The sequence below is a fragment of the Limulus polyphemus genome, unplaced genomic scaffold (genome assembly GCF_000517525.1).
Source record: "Limulus polyphemus unplaced genomic scaffold, Limulus_polyphemus-2.1.2 Scaffold1775, whole genome shotgun sequence".
Taxonomy (NCBI): domain Eukaryota; kingdom Metazoa; phylum Arthropoda; class Merostomata; order Xiphosura; family Limulidae; genus Limulus; species Limulus polyphemus.
In genome coordinates, this window is record NW_013667385.1 from 43,548 (window position 1) to 50,374 (window position 6,827).

A 6,827-nucleotide genomic window follows, 5' to 3' on the forward strand; every position below is an offset into this window, starting at 1 on the left:
ACAGTAACACGAGTGCACGTGTGTGAGCCGTGTTATTGTAACTTCTGCATTGCTAGCCAGGTACAGCTGAAAGGTCAATATAATAAAAATAATAAATAAATGTATAATGTTATGAGATTTAAGCTATTTAGTCTAAACATTTATGTTTTTGTGTTATAATTTGTGTTCATTCTAGAATGAAGGAGGCATAATTTATATTTCCTTATTTTTTATGGTGGTTGTGAGATCGGTCAAATCTACAAAACCCGTACAGAGATTAATTACTGAAAAGAACAGATAAATTATAAAGTTTTTTCTTAAGGAACATTTGATAACTATCTGGACATTATAAAGATTTCACATGTGAAATTACAAAATTTTATGATGCATAAAAGTATTTCTAATCTTAAAATAAATATTACGTTGCATGATAGATAGGCAACATGTGAAAAGAAAAAAAAAAGCATGAAAAAAACATTGCTTTACAAACCTTAAGACTTAATAAAAACAAAAAATTTTATATTTTGCATATTAAAGCATTGTAATGTTTACTGGTAATCTGCCAAATTTTGTTAACATTTGCTTACTAATTTAAAAGTTATAGCATGAAAACTATAACAAGCACAAAATGGTTACATGGTCGGTCCCAGAGTCCGAGCCTTGTTGAAAGAGTTAATAACCTGAACATCAGTTCTTCAGTTGTCTTTTGTTTTCAAGGTCACTTATGATTTTTTTAAAGCTCATGTAAATATAGACAAGATTGGATATTAATTATTAGCACGTGTTTTAGCAAATTTGAACCTGACCTAAATTGTATCTGATGAACTATTTTCTGCAGGACTTGAGGACTGCCATATTGATTGGAGGTCATCACAGTTCAGTAACATGCTGTGAACATGTCTCAGTTGATTTCTAGTAATCAATACGACTGCTGTTAACACATCATTCAGATGGGTAGCATTTGAACTGGTCTTACAAGCCTAAAATTCTAACGGTTCCATTTCTTTCTCTCATGGCTACATATTAAACACTCCTTGCAAAAAAAGGTTGCATGCCTTTGAAAAGTGGTTTTTCTCCTGACAATGTAAAGGTTACTCTTCAATAGCACTCAAACATAGGTCACTACAAATGGGTGATTCGCTCGATTAATTGATCATACCGATTGTCATGTTAAATAATCAGATCATCAAAATCAGTGTTACTGATTATTTCAACTATCCAATTAATTGAAATAGTTTTTACAAATTATTATATTGACTCACGAAAATAATCAGATCATCAAAATTAGTGTTACTGATTATTCACAAATTTCCTGTGAAAATAATAAATTAGTTGAATGTAATCTATTAAACTTTCATTTTAACTACCACAAAGGTAAAAATATAAACAAACAGCAAAGGGAAATGCCCAAAACACCTGTTACAGTAACTTTTTAAAAACTATCTATCACTTACCACTAATGACTGACTCCACAGAAGGATGATTACCTAAAGCCCAACTAATGCATTCAGGTTCTCCAATACTTGTTCCATGGACGTATGTAATCTTAAGATCATTAATTGGATCTGATGATTTTGAATAGATCAGCTGTGTAATGAAAGCAGACAGATTAGAAAACACAAATTAAATACATGTTTTTTTATGCAGTGAATAACAAAGCTTACTACCCAATACCAAGAACAAATAATAATTTAAACTGACAAGAGGAAAAATCCATTCAAACTTACCTGGTTGGCAAGCGTACTAAGAGGCAATGTTATAATCCCATTACTTATTGGTTAAATGAGCCACGATGCAGGTAACAGTTCATTCTACATCACACTGTAGATTTATTATCATGGGAATAATACTTATTATTGTAAAGTAGTAAGACGTAACACAATTTCAATAAGAAAAGTTTAAAGTTAAAAACACAAACTTTTAATTATGGCACAAGAACACAGCATTAGGAATAACACTGGCTATATTTAACTTGGCCATGAATAAATTACCATAAACAATTGTGATTGTGTTTACAGGTTAGTAAGAGAAATCTTAGTTTCATGTACTATGAAAATGGTCAGTTTCCTTGATTCTAGACTTACTGACCAATAATGCCAGGGCTTTACACAATGTTACAAAATGTCAAGAAACTGACATCTTGTACTTGTGTATGTCGTACGTTAATATTTTACCTGTCCAAAATACAAAATACAAATGAATTTTTACAACCTTTTATTCTCTGATTCGGCAATTCACCAGAATATAATCTGATTGAATGATATTCTGACTCCCAACAAAATAATTACAAAAGTTTTGTCCAGAAACATAATATTACAAGATATTATGGAGAGATGGTTAAATAAAGAAAATTATCTCTATCTACACTCCTGTAAGTATTCGGTGTCGTGTGTACATATACCATTGATGTGTAAATATTACAATAATTATGTAACACTGAAAAACCACCAAACATATGGAGGTATAGATACATGGATGGAAGTTTCATAATGCACCAAGGGATTGTATTAATGTTTCAGCAATCAAAAAAAAGTTTAACCCTTGTTAGGCTTACAGTCATTCAATGCCTTATATTTTAACCCTTGTAAGTGAGAAGCTTTCAGAGCTTCAATAAAAATGATAAAAACATCAGTTTACATGAAAAACAAAAAAACTTTATGCTTTAACACTTAAATTCTGAACTTAAATGATACTGATGTCAATCCTCGAAGTCTTATTAACTCCCAAAAATACAAAACATTTTATTTTGCTGTCACAAAACTCCTACTTTAGGTAGAGATATTTGCTTTTCAACTAGTTTTGGCTCTTGTGTTATTTATTTATTAATTTAGGAGTGGGGTGTTGGGGGTCTAATATGAAGATTAATAACCATAAACATGTTTTCAAAACTAGTGTAGAAAGATGTATGCACGACAAAAACTAATAATACGTCATTATTTTTGTGTTTAATTGTGATACGATAGTTTTTCCCAAATAGTCAATTATTATTGTCTTAAAGGATTGGTTTTTCACACAACACAAACCAGCTATAAATCTTTCATACAAGTTTAACTTTCTTTCCATAAATGCATTGATAGAAACAAGAAATACTTAGTTTTATGTGGATGTCTCAATGAGCCAAGCCAGGCCTCGACAAATATTTTCAGATCTAGGAGCCAGCTCCAAATCTCAGGAGCCAGGTGTGCCTAATATAACTCTACTACTGTTTGTACCGGGAAATGGGGCTACTCTACTGCCTCGATTATCCGCAGTTATTCTTTTTCACATATTTTCTCGGAATAATTGTACCATTACAATTCTAGACAATAACCTACACGTTTTGGAGAAATTGTTGCTCAGAAATTAATTTTGGTTGCAAAAGTTCAGGAGTTGCATGATATCCGGGGTTATCTGGTTCAAGCCTAGCCTTGCCTCTTTTATTTTTAGCTGTTAAGACAGGAATACAAAATATTTGTAGCTTGGTTAACTTCATTTGACTAGTGACTTGAAAGATAATATACGAAAACACACAAAATACATATTAAGATTTCACTCAACTGTTCTCCGCTGCACAGCGGACATCCTTTAACCACAGATGCATGTTGAGGTTGTATTGGGGTGTTGCCCAGTTACGCATTGTCCTCTTCCCTACAGATAATTGATATCTTCAGTGTATTTTAACAAAGGCTTTTTTGTAATAATTCCTAAGCATAGATTTGCACTAAGTTTTGACTTATTTTTCACAGGAGTCAATAGGGTGTGAATGCACTTCTGTGTCTATAGCAGAAAAAGTGCTGAAATTTAGTTACTTACGCCTATATTAGCAATTAAATGCAACTAAAACGAAAACGGGCAATCAAATTAGAAAGTATTTTAGAAGAAAAAGTTAAATTGGACTCTTGTAACTCACGAAATTTGGAGAAATTGAGCCCGACTGACTGACTGTCCGACCGACACTTGGCTTTTACGATTATGACAACTTTTTATAATTTTTCCTGATAATGTGATTAAATAACAAAACAAAATTTTAATTTAAAACAAGGAACTTAAATATAATAAAATGTTTATCTGGGTTAAACAACGGGCTAGCTAGTGAGCTACACCAGCACCTCGATTATCCACCGTTTCTGTTATCTGCAATTTTTGCTTTCCCCGGACCAGTGAATATTTATCCACTTTCACACCAACGAGCGTATGCTAACAATCACATAATATCAACAACCACTTGATAATATTGCCTGAAGTAACTGCCTTTGGTCCAATACAAGTCTAAACATGCACACTGATTGGTTGAATTGAGAGAAAGAAGGATAACAAAATAGCATGAAATTAGTAGCATGTTGTGCAGCTGTAGCACTTCATTCCTGAATCCACCATTAAAATCCTAGAAACAAAGATCGATTTAGGACTCTGAAAAGGAGAAAACAGTTCTGGACTTCCAACAGTCCAGAACTCTTAACTCTTCTAGATTCAAGTTCTATTTAGCCCAACCCTATGCACAGATAAGATGAGAAAAACTACTAGACACCACGATGAAATTTTTAGTCACCATGGTGACCTGGTGCCTGGGATATGTCGAGGCCTGATATAAGCTGATGTGCCACTATCTTATAATTTTGGCTGTAATGTACTAATCAATCTTACAAGTCATACAAAGACCATTGTGGTACAATTAAATCAAAAACTTATACTATAAAGAAACGATAAATGCTTTTTGTGGGGAAAAAACATTTTAGTGAAAAACTTTTGGCACAAATTTGTCTTAAAGATAATATGAACACTTCTTACTTAACAACTCGATCATGTCAAGGGACAATCATAAGGTTGTCATTTTGTTTGGTTTTCAAATATGTAGTAATACCCCACTGATTTATGTAAATCAAATGAACTAATAATCAAATAATTAAAACATATTTTACTATCACTAATAAAAGTAGAAATGTTTTAAAACATATAATTGTAATTATAAATAAGCTAATTTATTCACCTGCATTGTTTGAATATGATAAAAAAATTCAATAAATAAGGATTTAGACATCTGAATCTTTTGCCATTGTCCATCTTACTCACTAAACCTAAATAGGCTTAACTGATGTCTTCCCACTGAAGAAAATGTATAACTTTCACATATATATACACTAAACCTAAATAGGCTTATCTGACGTCTTCCCACTGAAAAAAATGTCTAACTTTCACATATATAATTTAACATACAAACTCTTTACAGAACAAACAATTGTTTACAGAAACTAAAAAAACTTTCACAGCTCTGTTGTTTGTTCCTAAATCTTCAAACCTTCCCACTCAATGCTTTTCACCAATGCTACAGGAGCTACAAATATTAACTTGCTCTATCCAATCATAGTTAAACTTTATTTATAGCTCTTTCTAAGGCTGTGTTTTATTAGCAAATGATCAAACCACTTGACATCTATAGAAGCATGGTAACTATGGCACACACAAAAACTAAGCAGAAAAATCAAAGAAACTGCTTGAAAATCGGAAATGGATAATAGCTTTTTAGCTAATTTAAAGCTATTCTTTTGGAAAAAAGAATAAGAAAATTAACAAGTGCACTGTACAAGCAACACTCATCAGACCTGTACAGATATCAAAATTTGAGCATTTTTTGATTTTTCTTCTTCAAATACACTAAATAAATGTTACGAAATGACAAAATCTCAAGTCTAAAATATTTTTGAGTAAAAACTTGATGTAACACAATTAACACATCAAATTGACTTAATGTTTTGCAAAAATTATTTGAAAGAGCTATGGGGAAAAAATGAAAATATAGGGGAAATCCTATAAACAGATATATTTAATGTTGAAAACAGTTTGAGCAGGAATGCTTTTGTACTGGTGATGTCATACTTTAATGCAACAAGTTTGTAATCTAGTATGTTGGTTTCTGACAATTTTCCAGCTTTCTGCATTTAATTAGTAAGATTTGTTACAAATGTTCAATTACAAGAAAGAGTTTGTAACATTAAGTGACAAACAGAAAAAGGTAGCGCTACATTTTCTCCCAAGTAACTAAAATTATTTATAAATAAATCTCAGTAGTGTTTTACCTGAAGAGAAATAGGTAGTTTTTCTCATCCACTTCTGCTGATCTGTTAGATCTTTTATCTGAAACACTAAGGGTCTGAGAAACCATGGCAGCAAAATTTTCACTCATTGCTGTTTTAAGAACTGGAGGTTTGTCAGTCTTTTCACTTGTACTAATTTCATCTGTACATGTTTTTAACTCAACTTCTTTGGGCAAACATTTGAAACTATTTTGCTGTTGATGTTCCTGTATTTCAGCATGTTCAACAGCTGTTGATGTATCTGTATACGACATGCTTTGAACTGAAGACTTACATTTAACTATGGAACAACTGTCAATATCTACATTATCACAACAACTGGAATTACCTTCAAGAGTTTTACTAGTTAACTTGACCATTTCAAGACTAGAATCTTTAATATTTTTTGAATAACTATCTTTATGTACATTAATTGAAATATTCTCTTCGTTAGCCGTGTCCTTGTTAGTCAATTTTTGATAATCACAATTATCACCTAAATATTCTTTACAACTCGTATCACAAAGCTCCAATGATTCTACTGGTTGGTTTGATTTTATTATTGGCAAACTATTAAGTGAGAGACTGTTTGAGGACTCATCTTTGTTCTCATTAGATATGTTCTTTTTTACTACACCTGTATGAGGAAAATGAGTGAACGGGTTTGTCCGCACAGGTCTAGCACTTTTTATACCACGGCCAATTCCAGCAGCACGCATGAATTCAGTCTGTTCACTTAACCTTGAATTGTACAGATCTTGTAAAGAGTGAGAATGAAAACTCTGAGAATTATCATCA

At 31.9% G+C, this 6,827-nt stretch overlaps 1 protein-coding gene across 3 annotated transcripts in view; it reads right to left on the reverse strand.

Moving 5' to 3' along the window:
• Positions 1-6,609, reverse strand: part of LOC106464902 — a 19,813-nt gene extending 13,204 nt beyond the window's left edge. For all 3 annotated transcript variants that reach the window (XM_022392707.1, XM_013925072.2, XM_022392706.1), the window contains exons 1-2: positions 6,033-6,609; positions 1,434-1,566 (exon numbers count right to left, since the gene is read on the reverse strand). The gene's annotated coding sequence lies outside the window, so the exon portion shown is untranslated. The remainder of the gene's footprint in view (positions 1-1,433; positions 1,567-6,032) is intronic.
• Positions 6,610-6,827: the final 218 nt, after the last annotated feature.